Source organism: Euwallacea similis, chromosome 12, assembly GCF_039881205.1.
Source record: "Euwallacea similis isolate ESF13 chromosome 12, ESF131.1, whole genome shotgun sequence".
Taxonomy (NCBI): Eukaryota; Metazoa; Arthropoda; class Insecta; order Coleoptera; family Curculionidae; genus Euwallacea; species Euwallacea similis.
Window position 1 is genome coordinate 116,100 of NC_089620.1, and position 21,454 is coordinate 137,553.

Genomic DNA, 21,454 nt, shown 5'->3' on the forward strand with positions numbered 1-21,454 from the left:
ACTCCTCTTAAAGCACTCTCTCATGACGACAATACATAACACCGTCCATCGTGTCCTACACACGGCTTGTCACGCACCACTTTGAATATCCGACATGAGTCATATAATCCAGATCGTTCTATCTCAGTCTGTGTCAACATAGACAATTGGACTCTCTATTGGACCCCATTAAGGACCTGAGATAACCAAAAGGATAAAACTGTCTTTAGACTCATTCAGATCATCATTCTTCTTCTACATAATTTTTAGTCAAGTAGTTATGCTGAAAGTCTGATCTTTTATTTATATGTATACTATTTCTTAAGAATAAATAAAGTGGTTGTTTCTAAAAACCCGGTTTTTAAGAAAAGTAACTTAATTCATGTTGGGTGCGAATACTCGTAGTTCGTGTATATATTTTGTATATACTTAGCCATTAAGGTGTAATGTATTATTAATTATAAATTTGTAATTAAAGTTGTTTTGAGTTGAAGTACAAAGTTCCAATCCTTCATCCACGCTACTTTTTTTTAATTCACTATTCAACACTTCTTATGATCTGCGCACAACGCACACCTCACGATTTTCGCACTGGAAAAAATAACGTTAACGTTTTCGAACTAACTACTCCGCTAACACTAACGTAATGAGCTAGAATCTGCTTTGTTACACTTCTTGTGTTTATGAACTTGATTGAATATGCAGAGGACACATAACTATAGGGACACAGAGCGGGTTGAGATAGTACATGTAAAAGTGAGACAATTGGCATCAACTTGCCTGTATCAAATATTGTTAGTTAAGAAAGTATAAGATGCGCAAAAAATTTTTTTTTTTTTCAAAAATTATAAATTATTTGAGAACCATTTATGATAAATTATTGAAATTTTGTGGACTTGGATATTTTTATACTATACACCAGACGTAATCATTGGTTTTGATGTAGCATTAAGGGGGCGTCACCTACATGCAACATGTCGCATAAATATTACCATAATTTTTTTATAGAAAGTTTTTTTGCAATTTTTTATTGAAAATTGTGAAAACTTAAATATTTTTACATAAAAAAATGTATTTTAGTAAATAAATTATGCAAAAAAAATTACATTTTAATTTAAATTTTACATTTGAACTAAAAATAACAAAATAGTGATAAACAAACCGAATAACAAAACATCAAACGAATTACTTATTTCAAAAAGTGTTGGAAGTGACCTCCGTTAACTTCAACACATTTTTGCTGAGCCTTATTCAAATGCTGTCTTATTCTGTTAAAAATACCCAGTCGATTAAAATACCTTGTATTTTCTTAACTGTCAATATTTGATACAGACGAGTTGATACCAAATGTCTCACTTTTACATATACCATCTCCATCCGCTTTGTGTCCCTATAGTTATGGGACACCCTGTATTTATGTTTTTCTAAATTGAAATATATTTGATTTATCGATTGCGATGGTTTGGAGATATTTAGTTGCAGAAATTAAAATTCCATTTTTCCAAAACAATGACAATGTGACATTCCCTATTATTTCCCTTCTCCCTTCAAATGGAGTTGTATCTTCACAAAATTGTAGATTCTGGTCGGAAGTAAACCCTAACTGGATTATTTATTCTAAAAGATAATATTCTAACAAAATTAACATATGATGCGAAATTTTTAATAAACAAATAATTGGTCCATTTTTTTACAACATAATTTGAACGCCCAAAATTGTTTTAAATACTTATTAATTAAATTTAAATACTGATTTTTGAAATGCCTTATAAAATCTGCCAATTGCAAGACGCGCCGGCATGATTTTTCAAATGGATGGTGCGCTTGTCCATATTGCAGCAATAGTTAAAAACTGGCTTGATGAGAAATTTCCGAGAAAGTGAATTGGGCGCTATAGGCAAGAAGTTAAGTGGCTCCGTGGTCACCAACCTTAATGTCCATAGAGTATTATCTTTGGGCAATCTGAAGGAAAATGTGTACCGTATAAGACCAAATAATGTGAAACACCTTAAGCAGAGAATAACAATAGAATGCAAGTTAATTTCGCAACAGGAACTCGCTAAGGTAATAAGTCATTGTTAAAGAAGATTAGAAAAATTTATTCAAGTTGAAGGAGAAATAATATTATAGAAAACACGAAAATTTATACATAATTAGTTATTTGTTCGTACGTTTAGTTTCACTTTTTTTATTAAAAAATTTTTAAAAATCCATATTTCCTTTTTGACTCTTTATTACGAACTTTCTGTATTAATTAGGTTAATAAAAATAGTACAATTTCAAAATCGTCGTACACCTCTACTGAAAGAAAAAAAAATCTCTAAAATACCTTATTCTATTAATACAGGGTGTTCACAAATATTGGATTTTCTCAAAATTTGTATCTAAATTATAAACACTCTGTAAAATACGAGACTGAAAATTGGTATGAAAGGTTTTGAAGCACAACTAAATGGATTGGGCAATTAATTTTTTTCCATTAAAAAATGCCTAATACGATTTTGCCATTTTTAAGGTTATATTTTATACCATATCAGGCCATGTAAAGGGCCTAAATGAAAAAAATTCACATCACTCAGTAAAACTTTTTAAGTGCAACATATTTAAAAAAAATCAATTGGACATTCCATTAAAAAATATGGATTTTTCAAATATCAAAATTAAATACATTGTATGTAGTGTCGCGCCTAGAGAAGAAAATTATCAGAAGGAAGTGATAATTAAAGATGGTAAGATTTTAGCTTTAGTTGACACGGGTTGTGATCTAACATTAATAAATGAAAGTAAGTACGAAAGACTTTGTTACTAAATAAGCACATATGTTTTGAGGATTTAAGCTCTAACATGATTGAAAAGATGGTTTATCTGCCAAAAAAATGTGCAACACTGACTTTTTTTTTAACTTTTATATTTCTCCAATGTTAAGCAACCAAAAATATAACTTTTTTGTCTCTTAAATGTTTTTCGTATCTTGCTTTGAAAAAATTTAATTTAAGAAAAATCAAACAAGAAAAACGCTTTATTAAAAACTACACTTGAACAATTAAGTTATATTTTTAGTTGCTTAATGCAGAAAAAATATAAAAGTTTAAAAAAAGTCAGTGGCGCACATTTTTTTAGCCAAAGAGTTGGTTAAGGTACCCCCCAGGACTCCACTGGACTTGATAATTTGAATCAAGTTAGACCTAAATTAGTACTTTTCTACCATAAATAACGCTACCAAATGTCAACAAAATCTACTAAAAGATTATTAGGATTTTTACGAAAAAATCATTTTTGAAAAAAAGTTTTACACCCTATATCTTGAAAATGACGTCTAACCGGGACTATGTTTACATAAACTTTTCGGCTTAGAATCATTTAAAAAATTATCCTTTGAAGTTTGGCGACGTACTTAAAAAACACCCCGTATACAGGGTATTTCAGAACTGTGCTGACAAATCGATTCAGTTAATAGATTATTGAAAAATAAGTATATGTTACTTAATTAAGGATTGTTCTAAGACCCGTCATTTCTGAGATACAGGGAACTAAAGTTCAACTTTTTTATTCTTTTTTTTTTAATTTACTTCAAAACGACTGTAACTATTGAAATGAAAATCGGTGTACCTTTGTTTCTTAATTCGATAAATTTGATGGACATAATTAAAATTTTGTATGTTATAGAGGGCGCTAGTTATAAATGTATCATTACATATTTTCATCCAAAACTTTTTTTATTTAGATTTATCGGTAAAAAAAATCAAGAATTTTAAAGAACAATTAATTCTGCATAAGAAAGGTACTTTTAGTAAAATACCTTAAAGTGAACGGTTGTCCAGAAAAATAACAATTATTGTCAAATCGATTTCAAACGCTTTTTTAAGGAAGTCTGAAATTTTTCTAACATCGTTTTTAATACTATCTAATTACAAGAAAATGAACACTACTATTACAATAAATGTTCATAGTGATAACCAGTAATAAATGTTGAAGAATTAACTGGAAGATTTTCAATGCTTTTGATGTGATTCGGAAACCCCAGAAATTTTTCAAAGAATACAACAAAACTTGTTACGATGCTGCAATTTATACTGATCAACGCGGTCCTCACTTTTGCATCATCAAAAAGCTGAAAAAACTAGAACCTTGATGAAAGAAGATATTGTGTTGTCACTGTTGAATAAAACAACTCTAATGACAATTAGATTTGAAGTCATTATACTTAAAATAAGTTTCTTTTATTACTGCGTTAAAACAACTTAGTTCGGTTATTTATTTCGGCAGATCTAAAGCGGTTGTTGTTTGATTATTTTTCGGTGAAATTATTATTAAGCAAAACGGCATCACAAGTCAGTCCGGCTCCAGCAATCATTCGTATAAGCATAACATAACGGGAACAATTCTTTTTTGTAATAGTTGTTAGGACTTGTGATGTATTGTTATATCATGGATTATGGTTGGGTTATTTATTAGTTTAAATGTTAAAAGTGAGTTTAAGAAACTGATGTTACGCCCACGGGCAACCCCAGCCATTGGGTAATACTGTTGGAATTCCCAGCGCTTAACACCCGTCTTCGGTTGAGGGAAGTTATTTTATGATTGGGATTTCCAGCACTATTCTTTGTCGGACTAACATTGCGAATTTAAATTAAAGGTACCGCCAAACGAATACAATGGCTGGGCTCCAATAAAAGCCCAGCAATCGTGCCTCTAAGTGCTACGCTTTAACGCGACAAGGTAGCCTAGAAGCCGCTAATGGGGCCTCATCGGGGGTACGTCTATGGGTGTTACACCACCGTATCAGTACTTAAGGAGGGTGCGAAACTGAAGAAGCTCTCTTTTCTCGCTACTTCATCACGGACTCGTACGCGCTAGATTCTCGTCAACATTCTTTAAATAACGCATTTCTCGATATTGTATATTTGTTAATGTTACCAATAAACCTTTGTTAAGTTAAGAAGGTTTAGTTTCTTTTATACGCGAAAACAGTGTCTCTGAGACTGCGAACTCAGGATGGTCCTTCATAATCGATCAATCCAGTCCACGATCTACGTAGTTCACGGTTATCGTATCGAAAGGGGTGAGTCGACCCAACCACGTACACGCGCCAAATTTGGACCAAACAATAATAATACGTTTATCAATAAAATAATTATCACTGTGTCCATCATTGTCCTTTTTTCTGGCAACAGTCACAAGATCGTGATAGAGAAATTTGCTGTGTATCTATAGACCTCATTTTTATTATAAATTTTATTATAAGTCCTATTCGTTCCAACTCTTACACATTCAGAGATGTTTTATCTTAGACAGATCTCATGCTTTAATTTTGATATTAAAATAGAAGATACTAATATATCAATAATATGTATATGGAATGAAAGTTTGGTAAATCGTGGAAGCAATGAAATAAGTTCTAGCTTCTTAAAAATTTTAAACCAAAATAGTATCATCGATAAGAGACGTTTGGTAATTTGAAGTGACAATTGTTGCGGACTGGGGATGAAAACAGAATGATGGTATTCACTCTATTGTTTCTTGTTTCTATGGGAGCATTTGATATCATTAAACAAAAGTTTCTAATTAGCGGACATACATAGTTTTCTGAGCTGCGACAATCGAAATTGCCTAAATCGAAAAAACAAAGAGGATTATGAAAGCTATAGTCTCATCTGACCTAAAAGGTGTGGTTGAAGCCTCCAAAGTCAAAAAACTTCCAAATTCAGGAAATAACTTCGCAAGATTTTCATAATATGGAAAAAGTAGCAGATATGTTATTTAACATTACGAAACTTAACATATCTAAGGTAGTCATCATAAGATACGAAGCTGATCATTCTGCTGTGGTTAAAACTAAAGAGGCATGTAGCGCAATGTCTTGAAATTGCGTATTAGCCTTAAAAAGAGGGAAATCTGTAGAAGACTTAAGAAAGGTTCTTCTTAAAGCAACACCAAAAAAGGCAATCAGTGATAATAAGAAAGCAAATCTCAATGATATGATTCCTTTTTTAGAGAAGAAAGAACATAAAGATTTCTATACTAATCTTACTAAGTAGATGTATAAAAAAATTTAGAATTCATTTTTGTTTTTTCGTCCCTTTTTCCTTATTAATGTTAAAGAAATTAACACATATATATTTTTAATGTACGTAGCATTTTTTACTATAATAACTGTTGTAGTTAACAATTCTTGTTAACTTTTTTTATAATAAATATATTTTTTGTTAAAATTAAAAAAAATAACTGGGGTACTCGCCGTAAACTGTATTATCTATTTATCGTTGAATTAAATGTTTTTTTTACAAGATTAATTTATTGTGAACGTTATTCTTAAATAACTTTTTTTCATAATTTTGGCACTTAGCACCTTTCTACATTGAGGTCTTCAACTAGAGAATGTTAATGTTGCCGATAAAAAATTGTCGAATGAAAAGCTGGCGTGTGAAAAACATTTTATAAAATATTCGAAATGAAACAAAGATGGCTCATTTGTGGTTAAGTTTTCGTTAAGAATGAAAATTTCTAAGTTTCTTTTGAACAAACTAAAAAACGGTTTTTAAATATTGAACTCAAAATGTATTTCAATGATAATTATAAAAAATTCACTCGCCTATAACAACTCATGACTTCATAATAAATGAATATAAAAGTCAGATCAACAAAACCACCAATACAAATAGGGAAGAATTGCTTAAAAATACTTCGTTAAAAATTCATAGAAGATTTCGACATAGACTCCTAGGTTGTTTTCTTTGGCTCATGTATGTATACAGGGTGTTCCGTGAAGAATGCGCCAAAAAGGAATCTTATAATCTAGACATTAAAATAATAAGATTTAACCCAACTTGCCTCATGAAAATGTTATTCGTTTAGGATATACAGGGCGTTAAAGTTAATTTTTGTATTTGAATTTCTTTAAGTAAATCGAATAGTTTTGAAGATATCTTGTTCAAATTTTGAATCTATGTTTTTTTTAAGACCGGTAAAATGAATATTTCATGAAATTTGGGTTTCGAAAAAAAGGGCGCTAGTTGCAGCCTATAGGGCGCACATTTATGTCCATATTTTTTTACAAATGCAATAATTGTGATTTTAAGAGGTATTTTTGATAGATCTATCATTTCTAAAGATAAAAGGTATACCTCATTTATTTCGCTAATCCAAGCCATTTTCGAAATATGGCGAATTTAAATTTCCATAACGTGTCTAAGTAAGAGCATAACATTTTATTAATACACTCGTAAGTAGGCTTTGCAGGATTGTTGAAAACAATTGAAAAAATGTCATGTTGTCAATCGACTGAAAATCAACTGCAAATAGTAAGTGGTTTATTTTGATTTGTATTAATACTCAAGTACTATTTATTTAAAAATGCCTAGGCATAATGATTTTTCTAATTATGAAATGAGAGACATGATTTGTGTTTACGCTGAAGAAAATTATAATAGCCGTGCCGCCGCAAGACGCTATCGAGAAAAATACCCAAATAGGAAACAACCGGATCGTAATATTTTTCAACGACTATTTACCAGGTTAGGAGAAACTGGATCATTTCGCCCTAAATGTGAACATGGACCCGTTAAGACAATTTCTGTTGACCTAGAAGAGGAAGTGTTAGTTCGCGTTGCAGAAAACCCCCAAAAAAGCGTTAGGCAGTTGGTAAGAGCTACTGGAGTAAAACAAACAACAGTTTTTCGAATTTTAAAACAAGAAAAGTTACATCCGTATCACTTTACTCCAGTACAAAATTTACTGGAACACGATCTATTACCAAGACTTCAATTTTGTCAAACAATTATTGATCGCCAAAATCAAGATCCAACTTTTATTAATTCAGTTTTATTCACCGATGAAGCAACTTTTACAAGGCGTGGTGTTTTCAACTGGAGAAACAGCCATTATTGGGACTTTGAGAATCCAAAAGTAGTAAAAGAGCATCACTTTCAATATGAATTTTCTATTAATATGTGGTGTGGAATTTTGGACGATTTCATAATTGGACCTGTTCAATTACCTGCAAGGCTTAATGCAGAACAATATTTAGAGTTTTTAAGAACTGAATTAAGAAATTTACTTGAAGACGTACCGCTGAAGTTAAGACAAAATATCATCTTTATGCATGATGGCGCTCCTCCACATTACCCCATTGTAGTGCGTAATTTTTTGAATAGACAATTTCCTAATGGATGGTTTGGACGAGGAAGTGATGTACCTTGGCCAGCTCGTAGTCCCGACCTCAACCCAATGGATTTCTCGTTATGGGGATACATGAAATCCTTAGTTTATGATACAGAGATAAATACGCGTGACCAATTATTTCAACGCATCCAGGATGCCGCCACAGCGATTAAAAATAGTGACGGTTATTTATTTAGAATAAGACAACACTTAATAAAAGGAGTAGGAAAATGCATTCAAGTAAATGGTGGACATTTTTCACACTTGCTAAAATAAAATATACTGTTTCAATAAATTAATAATTGTTATTAATAAATTGTTTTTACTTAATATCGAGCACTTACTTAGACACGTTATGGAAATTTAAATTCGCCATATTTCGAAAATGGCTTGGATCAGCGAAATAAATGAGGTATACCTTTTATCTTTAGAAATGATAGATCTATCAAAAATACCTCTTAAAATCACAATTATTGCATTTGTAAAAAAATATGGACATAAATGTGCGCCCTATAGGCTGCAACTAGCGCCCTTTTTTTCGAAACCCAAATTTCATGAAATATTCATTTTACTGGTCTTAAAAAAAACATAGATTCAAAATTTGAACAAGATATCTTCAAAACTATTCGATTTACTTAAAGAAATTCAAATACAAAAATTAACTTTAACGCCCTGTATATCCTAAACGAATAACATTTTCATGAGGCAAGTTGGGTTAAATCTTATTATTTTAATGTCTAGATTATAAGATTCCTTTTTGGCGCATTCTTCACGGAACACCCTGTATATTAATGTTCGACATGCAGTCACCCAAAACAAATTCCCCAATTAAATCTATAGAACAACTCAAACAAACAATTACAAATCTAGAACATTCAACTTGAAAATACTCTACGCCAACATCAACGGATTAAACCAGAAGAAACACCTCATTTATAATTATATAGAACGCAATGACACTGACTGCGACATGTTTGTAGAAACAAAAACCAAACTGGGACTGACACCGACGTATAGAGACTGGCAATATAGTATATGTAAACATGGCAATACTATTAACAACGTCAGGGGTGGTGCCTTGACCCTGATGCATCCGAAAATAAAACTGGGTAAAGCAAACCCCCCGGTCTTTAATAATCCCCTGAATGACCGCCTACACTACACCGTTCCCTACCTGAAGGACTTCATTCATATTTTCCTAGTATACATACACCCCCACTCTCACATAGAATAAAATATACTAACGAAGGCATGCCTGTACAAATATTCGAAAATTATAGGAGACTTCAACCTTAACCAAAACAAAACGTCTTATTTGAACAAATTCGTAAGAAATTCTAATTTTGTAAAACAACATACACCCCTGACATTCCTGATGCCGAGGAATCCAGACTCAACACCAGACGTATTTCTTCATACAAATAACCTTATAAATAACATAAACAACGTACAACTAACAAACGAATTTGGTTCGGATCACTTAGCAATAACATTTAACATCGAACTTAGGCAGACTCAAACAATTCCCCAGAAGAATAAAACACATAAACTAGACCTCAACAAAACAGACACAGATAAAGTACGGAAACTCGAACACGAACACATACAATTACAAACAGAACTCACCTCAATAGGAAATGTACAAAATCAAATCTCACTAGCAATAGAAAAATTTACCCCACGACAAAAAAATTCCTTCTACCAACACTCACTACCCAAATTTATCTTAAGACTGATCAAAAACAAAAGAGAACTATACAGACTTTACACAACTCAAAACCATGAACTAAAAAAGGAACTCAACAATCTTAACCGAAATATCAAATATCTAATATATCAATTTAGATAGGAGAAATGGTTAGACACCTGCCAAGAAATTGAACGGAACAAAGGGAAAACATACTGTCAAAAAATAAAAAAACTATCACAGTACAAAAAAAATAATAATAGTGGTACAATAGAGGAAAACGGAACAGAACAGCACACGGACTAGGACAAACCCGACGCATTCGTCAGACATTTTCAGAAAGCATTTTCAACCTCAAACAACCCTAACTTTGATATACACAACTGAACGAGAATAAATGGCTGGTACGACAGTTACTTTATCGACGAGGCAAAATGTACATATCAACCAATTACGAAGGTGGAATATGACGAAGCACTTACACACATGAAAAATACAGCACCAGGTAAAGACAATATTAAAATTAAAGTATTAAAGAGCCTGACTCCATAGGCACACAAAATCATATTGAACTTGTTCAACAACTGCATTGTGACAAACACAATTCCAGAGACATGGAAAATGGGAATTATTATTCCAATTCCAAAAAGTGGATTGGACAATACGCTAACAAAAAACTACAGACCAATTACATTACTACCAGTGTTGAGTAAAATATTCGAACATATTATAAAGAACAGACTTCAAAAACTGATCGGACAACACATATCGACTTATCAATTTGGCTTTAAATGGAAGCATTTGACAATACACCCACTCTTTGCACTAATTAACAATATACAAACAACAAACCTCTCCAACAACAAATCAGCCTATTTGTTTATAGACATAAACATTTGATGAAACATTTGACAGTGTCTGGCACAAAGAACAAACTGCACCAACTTAAAACAGCAAAATACTTACTATACGCAATTAGGAACCTACTGGAAACAGACAATTGGAAGTACAAATTGACAACACTCTATCCTTTCCTTTCTCCCCCGCACAAGGACTCCCGCAAGGGTCGTCACTTTCACCTTTCCTTTACAACATAAACTGCCATGACATATACAATGAAAACAGACGGGAAAAAAATACTTCGATAAAACGGCGTATGTGTTACAATACGCAGACGACATGGCACTCGTTGTATACGATAGAAACACAAAAAAAGCCGCAGCCAAACTTCAAATAATAACAGACAAAACGATAGAATGGTTCTACAGATGGAGACTAATACCGAACGCCGCAAAGAATCAATTATTATTACCACACCATCGAATTAAGGATAACTCCCCAACAATTCTAATGGACGAACACAGAACGGTACCAAAACAAGACGTAAAATACTTAGAAATAACAATAGACCAGAAACTGAAATTTACAAAACAGGCACAAAACATAAGAACAGAAATCATTAAAAGAACTAAACACTTCAGAGCACTTACGTACAAAGACAGAGAAATAAGTACTGGAACAGTAACCAACATATACAAATCCATTTATAGACCGCTACTTGACTACGGACATATTTTGAGGGTAAATGCTTCTAACAAGACGAAAAAACACATACAGACCACAGAACAAATTGCATTTCGACTAATAACAAAAATTAGACACCCCCATAACCCCCTACACAACCCTTTGGGTATGATTTGAAATCTGTTTTTTATTTATCATTTTGCTCCAAAATGAGAAATAAAGCTAGTTTACTCTTAATAGTATTTCATGTGTTCGTAGTTTTTGGGCACCCTGTATAAAAAAGTTCAAAGTTATCTTAGTAAATCGTATTTTTTCAAAAAGCAGAGACTTTTATCAACAATGACTTTTTCTCGAAAAACAACATTTTTTATCCATTTGTCCTCATGAGCCCTCTATCTGTGGACATACTATAGAGTCCACGAATAGGATCTTTAGAGCAACAGAAATTTATACGGACACAAGATGCGATTTTCTGTTTATCGACTTATTGGTAGTTCTGAAAAAAAAACGATTTATAGGTGCCCACATAATTCCTGTGAAAAAAAATCCATAAAATTCGAGCCGCCTGTGAAAAACTAACGCCTATTATGTTAAATAGTTTACAAAAAAGAGTTATAAAAAATACTCGCAAATGTCTTGAAAGTAATGGGGGATATTTTCAATATTTGTAATTATTTGTAACAAGTGTGTCTACATGTAATTTACAACTCAAATCTAGGCTCGGACTCGTATTTTTTAGGGAATAAACTCTGGTGATTAATTTTTCTAACGAAACGTCAGCAAATGTAAATATGTAATACATCAGTGAAATTAGGATAAAATATACATTTAAAATAACAAAAGAAAAATCCAGGTCCGCATTTAAAAAAATGAAGTTAGTGTCGATATCTCAGAAACTAAAAGTGCTTTTTTTTAAATTTATCATTAGTGTGTAGAACCTTAAAAACCAATAAAATGTTATGAGAACAACTTTTTTCTAAAATCCTTAGTTTTCGGTTTATTTACACAAAAAAAAACGTTTTTGGCAAAATTTTATTTTTCCCAATATTTACGAAACCGAACAAATTTTGGCAACAGTGTCTCGAGATCTTAACTTGTCACCAAATTTGACAATTTTTGTCTAATTTAACCGAACTTGTAACGTCCATGGTTTAGAAGATAGCAATAGTGGCCAAAAAAGCACATTTTGGAACAATTAGAATATACAGTTCTTACAGAGATCATACATCTTGCGAACATTCATTAAAGTTTTGAACCACTGTAACAAAATAAAAAGTTGTTAGTGAGTTAGTGAATTAGTGAGTCATTTCAATCCTAACGAATTAACATCGTGGGGTCGACCACGTATAAAACGCCGGCTGGTGTCACAACATGAGTGTGGTTTGTGACACCTCACTACACAAAAATGTTTATATTCATATTTGTGCATTGGAAATGTTTCGTACATGAATTATACCTACATAAATTGAAAGTAAATTCAAACAATTTTGTGCATAAGTCTTTATTAAAATAACAAAATTTTAAATTATCTAACCTAACCCTAGTACGAGAAATAATTGTAACGCACGTAGAAATACATACAGGGTGTCTTTAGCTGAGCGCCCATTAGAAGTATTTAGAGAACCGCGGAAACTAGAAAATTAAAATTTGTTATGTAGCTAATTCAGTCCAAGATTTATTGATTGAAAATATTTTCAAAATGGCGGCACTTCCGGAAATATCTGAAATTGATAACAACTTTGCTATTTTAAATGGAATGATGGTGTTTTTTATTTATTTTTTATGATTCTATGTTGAATTTCACGTTAACTTTATAACATATTCTGCTACTCTAAAATATTAACTTTCGGAGATAAAAATTGTTTTATGTCAAATTAGTAAAATTTTTCTATATAAAAACAATTTGTTATAGTGGAACTAACAAAAGTAGAACAACAAAATTTTACCAGTAAAACGTCGAAACATTGCATTTCATTCTTCTCCATTTCAATTTTTATCTACAGGGTGGTCTGCAAAATAAATTGAACTAGGCTAATACGAAAATGCCAAAAAGTAATTTTCTTCAAATGGGATCCCCCTCTCCCCATATTTTATGGCATGAGTTAAAAGACAATTTTATTCTGCAGTCAATCATGTAACATTTTCCTATTCTTACATAAGGTTTTTTAAAATTATTTGAGTTTGAAATTTCAAACTTTTAAAAAATCCAAAACATACATACTTAACATAAATTGTCTTTTAACTTATGCCATAAAATATGAGGGGTCCCATTTAAAGGAAATGACTTCTTGGCATTTTCGTATTGGCCAATTTATTTTGCAGACCACCCTATAGATAAAAATCGAAATGTAGAAGAATGACGTGCAATGTTTCGACATTTTACTGGTAAAATTTTATTGTTCTACCTTTGTTATTAGGTGTACAACTTTGCTTCCGCCGTTTTTTTTCCGAATTTCGCGATTTTATTGTAAAAAACTAATTATACCTTTAGGATCCAAAGTATTGTCCATCGCTGGCCACTACTTTCTCCCATCTTTCGGGCAGCATACGAATCCCGTGTTGAAAAAATTGGACATCTTTTGAAGCGATCCACGATTCTATCCAATTTCTTACTTCTTCATAAGACCGGAAGTGTTGGTCAGCTAGCCCATGTGCCATGGATCGAAACAAGTGATAATCAGAAGGAGCTAGGTCAGGAGAATATGGCGGGTGGGGTAGGACTTCCCATTTCAATGTTTCCAAGTATTTCTTGACCACTTGCGCAACATGGGGTCGAGCATTATCGTGCTGCAAAATCACTTTATCATGTCTCTCGTTGTATTGCAGCCGTTTCTTTTTCAATGCTCGGCTCAAACGCATTAATTGGGTTCGATAAAGAGCACCTGTGATTGTTTCAGTTGGTTGTAACAGCTCATAATATATTACGCCGAGTTGATCCCACCAAATACAGAGCATGATTTTGGAACCATGAATAGACGGTTTGGCCGTCGACGTGGAAGCATGGCCGGGATATCCCCAAGTCTTTTTGCGTTTGGGATTATCGTAATGAACCCATTTCTCGTCCCCAGTCACAATACGATGCAGAAATCCCTTTCGTCTTTGCCTTGCAAGCAACTGACGCCTGTCAATATCTCTTGGTTTCAACTCGTACGGCACCCAATATCCTTGCTTCTGAATCATTCCCATGTCTTTGAGGCGTTTTGAGATTGTTTGTTGAGTCACTCCCAATGATTGTGCCAATTCTTGTTGACTTTGACACGAGTCTTCGTCAAGTAATGCTTCCAAGTTCGCATCTTGGAAAACCTTCTTTCTTCCACCGCTATGTTGGTCTTCGACGTGAAAATCACCGTTCTTGAAGCGCTGAAACCACTCACGACATGTCCTTTCACTAATAGTGGCTTCCCCATAAGTATCTGAGAGCATTCGATGAGCCTCAGCAGCAGATTTCTTCATATTGAAGCAGAAAAGTAAAACCTCCCGCAAATGACGAGAATTTGGCTCGTACACTGACATTTTCAATTGCGAATAACTTTATGATGAAGACACAAATAGACTAATATTTTTATGAGGTTATGTTAACAGGTGCCCAAGGCTCCTGCATGCCCACATGGGGTTATTTATTTCGATCATTACTTACCGCTACATACATCTATTCAAAAACGGCGGAAGCAAAGTTGTACACCATAGTTCCACTACAGGGTTATTCACGTCATGCTACACGGAATATTGTGGCTAAAGTATTCAATATTTCGAATTTTTCTTTTTTGCGATGTGTAGAACTCATATAGAGGTACACTCTCAAATTATTTTACTTTTATACAGGGGGTTGTAAATAAGTGAAAAATATCAAAGTTATGTTTTTTAAATGGAACACTCAATATATTAGTACCGTTTTATGTTCCTTGAGAAAAATAAATGTAAGTTTCATTAAGGTTTACCTACCCTAAACCTTAAGGATTTTGAAATAATTGAAATTTTGTAAAAATGTAATGCAAATTTAAACATTTTGCTTTAAAGAAAGTTTAAACTGGAGTAAGTCGAAATTCACATCAAGCCTCAGACATGAGGCATATTTCATGCCATGGTTATGAAAATTTAGATATCTTATACAGTGTGTGCAAAAAATAAATTGGAAAATGTATTTACTTTCAAGGGTATTAACTTGCTTAATTTAAATGGAACACCCTATATTTTATTACCCCAAGTTTCAGATTGAAATATTACCAATCGAAAACTATTATATTTTCCTATACCTAAATGTACAAGTTTTCCTTGAAAATTAAGATTTTTAAAGAAAGTAGAAAATCCTATTACTTTCGGCATCAGTTGCCATGGTGACATCTGTTCATCATTTCAAAGTATTCTCAATACTCTCGACTGTCTTACGTTTTCGGTTAGGAAATTAAATGAAGTCATCATCTTTCTATTTTTTGTTTTAGTTGCCATAGTTACGTTTAAAATGTCAAGCGTTTTTATTGTATTGTATTGATCCATTAGTGTAAGAAAAGTTTTTCTTATAACATTACTTTGATTTCAATTTAACTAATTTTGTTACAATGCAGCGTTATTTAAAAGCAGATCGAATCGACATGATTTTTATACTTGGGGAATGCCACCAAAATGCTTTACTCGCATCACAAGTATATGCTCAAAGATTTCTTGACCGAAACCATCCACAAAATTTGACTTTCTAGCTACTGTTAAATCAATTCAAAGAAACTGGAAGTGTGGCTTATAAGAAAGCTGTTAGAAACAAACCTGTAACAGACTCAGAAGAAAATGAATTTAATGTGCTTAGTGCTGTTGTCGAAAGTCCCCTTGTCAGCCAAACCCAGATTTCTAAAAATACCAACATAAGCCAGTCGAGTGTATCAAGAATACTTCGAAAACATAAGCACCATCCATATAAAATACATCTATGCCAAGAACTTTATGGGACTGATTTTCAAAAAAGAATTGAATTTTGTATGTGGGTAATCGATCGAGTAGCGGAGAACGAACATTTTTTTGATTCAGTACTATTCAGCGATGAATGCACATTTTATAACAGTGGTTTAGTGAATAGACATAATTTTCATTATTATTCGGACAACAATCCTTATCAAATGAGAATAATAAATAAGCAACAGAGGTGGTCTGTAAATGTTTGGAGTGGAATTATGGGAAGAAATGTTATTGGTCCTTACTTTTTTGAACACCATTTAAAAGGAAGATCTTTTCATCAGTTTTTAACCAATAATTTACCAATTTTATTAGAAGCCATTCCATTAAATGTAAGGAGATCTATGTGGTTTCAAATGGACGGTGCCCCTCCACATTTTCATCATGAAGTCCAAGAATTTCTCAACATTAATTTCCCTAATAGATGGATTGGAGGAGGCGGACCTCAAAACTGGTCAGCAAGATCACCGGACTTAACTTCGCCAGATTTCTTCTTATGAGGTTACATAAAAGGAATCGTTTACAATACTACACCCACAACACCAAAGGATATGAAAAATAGAATCAGGGAAGCGTTTAAAAGTATATCTTCAAATATGTTAAGGAAAGTTGACAAGTCATTCCAAAAGAGAGTCCAATTGTGTATAGAAATGAATGGTTATTATTTCGAACAACATCTGTAAATTTATTTAAGTCGTTCTTTCTTCACAAAATTAAATTTTTGCCATTTTTTTTATTTATTATTAGATTTGACTAAATATGAAAGTTGTCTTGTAAGTTACCCAAATAATATTGAAAATGTCATAATAAATAATTATCCGAAAAAAGAATGCACAAATATGACTCTTTATATTGACATTTTAGATGTCACCGTGGCAACTGATGCAGAAAGTAATAGGATTTTCTACTTTCTTTAAAAATCTTAATTTTCAAAGAAAACTTGTACATTTAGGTATAGGAAAGTATAATAGTTTTCGACCGGTAATATTTCAATCTGAAACTTGGAGTAATAAAATATAGGGTGTTCCATTTAAATTAAGCAAGTTAATACTCTTGAAAGTAAATACATTTTCCAATTTATTTTTTGCACACACTGTATAAGATATCTAAATTTTCATAACTATGGCATGAAATATGCCTCATGTCTGAGGCTTGATGTGAATTTCGACTTACTCCAGTTTAAACTTTCTTTAAAGCAAAGTTTTTAAATTTGCATTACATTTTTACAAAATTTCAATTATTTCAAAATCCTTAAGGTTTAGGGTAGGTAAACCTTAATCAAACTTACATTTATTTTTCTCAAGGAACCTAAAACTGTACTAATATATTGAGTGTTCCATTTAAAAAAACATAACTTTGATATTTTTCACTTATTTACAACCCCCTGTATAAAAGTAAAATAATTTGAGAGTGTACCTCTATATGAGTTCTACACATCGCAAAAAAGAAAAATTCGAAATATTGAATACTTTAGCCACAATATTCCGTGTAGCATGACGTGAATAACCCAAATTGTTTTTACACAGAAGATTTTTTCAAATTTTGACATAAAACAATTTTTATCATCGAAAATTAACATTTTAGGGTAGCAGTATGTTATATAAAGTTGACCTGAAATTCAACATAGAATCATAAAAAAAAATAAAAAAACACCATCATTCCATTTAAAATAGCAAAGTTGTTATCAATTTCAGGTATTTACAGAAGTGCCGCCATTTTGAAAATATTTTCAATCAATAGATCTTGAACTGAAATAGCTACATACCAAATTTTAACTTTCTAGCTTCCGCGGTTCTCTAAATACTTCTAATGGGCACTCAGCTAAAGACACCCTGTATATTATTAATTTTTATATTATGTCATACATGTATCGCATCGTAGCTTGACATGGTCTGAAGAAATAAATTTTTCACACTTTCTATATTTATATTTTGTTTTTTGATCTTTAGTCCTTGGATAGTCTCCACATCTCCGTTATAACTTCGGTCGTTTTGGTTGGTGTGAACTGAAACCCGAACTTGTACAAAACAAATCAACTATTGCTTTTCTCATTTCTCTAGGTACTTGACTATTTGATAGTATTTGACGGTCGTTAAATACCGGAAGAGATGAGTTCCAAAGCTAAAGCTTTCAGAAAAGCACGCTTACTAATATTTTTTTGGTTATTCATATAATATATAAGTTTTGCATTTATGGCGGTAATATCTAATAGTCGAAAAAATATAGTCAATGGCTAATTCCCAGAATTTCTTGATCAATCATATTTAACACAGAGCTAGTCAACTGTGTCCACCCTACCTTAGGTCTTATTATAAAGATAAGATATTATTAAGAGTGATCATCTTGGGTTTCGATTTATCCCCAGTTTCGGGATTTATAGCTTTATCATGGTGCATTGTACTGAATAAAATAACATTTTCACCTTTCTTTGGCACGTAATATACAACAGTTAATTTTTTTTGATAAACAAATACCGACAAATTTAGTTGTCGATATTTACGAAATTTGAAGAAATTTCTCTTTTGTTCTTTCTAACGGTTCTAATTAGCATCAATTTATGCTGATCCAGTAAATCTAAGGCTAATGAATAACTCGTGAGCCAGTTGTCAACTGTAATGTTTCTACCAGTTCCAGAGATAGGTACAATAAGTCTTTTTTTTACCGCGACGAACCCGCAGCTATCTTTTTATTCCAAATACTTTCTCTATCTAGCCTTTACACACCTCGTAAAATTCTCATATATACTACGTGACAAAGAAAGGTAAACACCCATTAAAGATAATTTTATTTTGATAATTTTTTTTGTACGTGTTCACTACCACATACTTATTCAATGATTACATTTTCAGCAAGATCAGAGGAAGAACTGCATTTTTTTTTCAATAGTGTGTTGAGCATCCACGGTTCCTTATACACTCATTGATACGCCAGGGCTCGGATCTAATAAGATTGTCAATGTCTTCTTGAGGTATCTTATTCCAGGCAATCTGAACTTCATGAGTAAGGGCTGCTAAAGTCTGTGGAGGGTGCTGTAAATTCAACAGTCTGCGGCCAATCATGTCCCAGACATGTTCAATAGGAGACAGATCCGGCGATCGAGGTGGCCAGGGTAAACGGTTGATTTGATGTTGATCCATGAACGTTATTGTTTGCCTAGCAACATGAGGTCTAGCATTGTCTAGCTGGAAAATAGCATTCGGGATATTTCGAAAATATGGAATCACATATGGCTCCAACACTTCTTGGATATAGCGTTGGGCAGTCATGTTGCCTCTAATGAAAACTAGGGGTGACCTGCTACCATATGCTATAGCACCCCATACCATAACGCCTACAGTACGCTGGACATGACGCTCTCTGTCAAATTGTGGATCTCGCCTTTCACCCCGTCGCCTTCTCACCCTTGCCCGACCGTCGTACATCCCCAGACAGAAGCGGGATTCATCACTAAAGATCACCTGAGTCCATTCTTGGTCCCACTGAATCCTTTCTCTACACCATTGTAAGCGGTTAGATCGATGTTCGTGAGTGAGAGGCAGCACCCAATGCGGACGATAGGACAAAAGGCCAAAATTTCGTATTCGGCGATATACTGAACGCATACCAACCATATTCCCATGTTCTTCAAACCACTGATTTGCAATAGCTCGACTGCTGCTAAATCGGTCTCTAAGAGCCAAAAGTCACAATCGACGATCTTCGCGCTTTGTGGTTCCTCCGAGTCGCCCAGTGTCTCTGGCTCTATGCCCACGGCCTTCCTGAGTCCACGCCTGGTAACACTACACTATGGTTCCTAAGGATCTGTTAGTTCTTCTAGACACTTCCCTTACCGACAGACCTGCTTCGCGCAACCCAACAATCCGCCCCCTCTAAAAGTCACTAAGCTGACGGATCTATTCAATTCTACGCACTCTAGGCATAATGAGTAAAAATTATGACCGATTGCAACACACTACACAAAAGTTGCGATACAAATGTGAACAAAAATGTTTAAACAAAATTTTATTTTTTTAAGGAACGACTCGTGGAAACTAAAAAAAAATTAACAGATAAACTTGAAATTTTGATCATTTCTTTCTTTTTTTAAGATAAGTCAACATACAAAAAATTATCAAAATAAAATGGTTTTTAATGGGTGTTTACCTCTTTTTGTCACGTAGTATATTAAGCTATTCTTGCCTAGCTGTATGGGCCTGTGCTTTGGCCTCCCAAATTACCTGATTTTTCAGTCTTAGATTTCTTTCCATGGGGATATTTAAAAAACAGGATTTATCGAAGACAACATGAAAATATGGATAATTTACGCATTGCTAGAGAGGAAGATTTCAAACACCTAGAAAGACACCTGGTAATAGTTTTAAATGCCGTAAACAGAATATCCAAACTATGTGAAAAATGTTTAGACGTGAACGGAAATCTGGTTGAGCATTTGCTTTGGTTTACATCATTATGTAGTAAAAAAAAGATAAATTTGTTTTTGTTAGTAACATATTTGTGAGATCCGTTTGTCAGACCGCTTAGTTGTACATAGCTTATAAATATTATTCTATAAGTTAGGATTAAGGAATGGAGCACGAGGGCGATTTACCTTCAAGGTACGTCCATGGTTGGCATTACCCGGTACCCTGGGTTTTTTCCACGATGCTCTGTTGGCATGGGAAGTACAATGCTGATTCCTTCCGCTTCTTCGGCGAGGTCCTCGCCAAGGGCTAGGTGCCAGATGTGGACGCAGCGGCTCCATGCGGAGGGCTGTCCCCATGTCTTTAAGTATTGTTTAGTCATGGCACGCCCATGGTTTACGACCATGGATGTTAATACTTAAGGCTAGGGAGAAAGCGGATCGCTCTCTTTTTCCTGGCTTCCTGGTGGCTGAAGACTTAGGAGTCGTGTCCGCGGTTTTTTACTAAGTTTCATCTAATATATTTGTATCATTAAGTTAAGGTGGCTATCATTGAAAGGTCCCTAACTATCCCTAAAACACAATTGCCAAAGCTCCTATTGATAAATCTCTAGACAACGGAGAAAAACCTACATATTCATGTTCTAAAAATAAGATTATATGTTGAGCCTCTTCATAATGTATACTGTAATTAGATTTTAACTATTGATATAATTATTGACAATTATAATTGTCACTAATTATTTTGTTTTAAATATAGACGC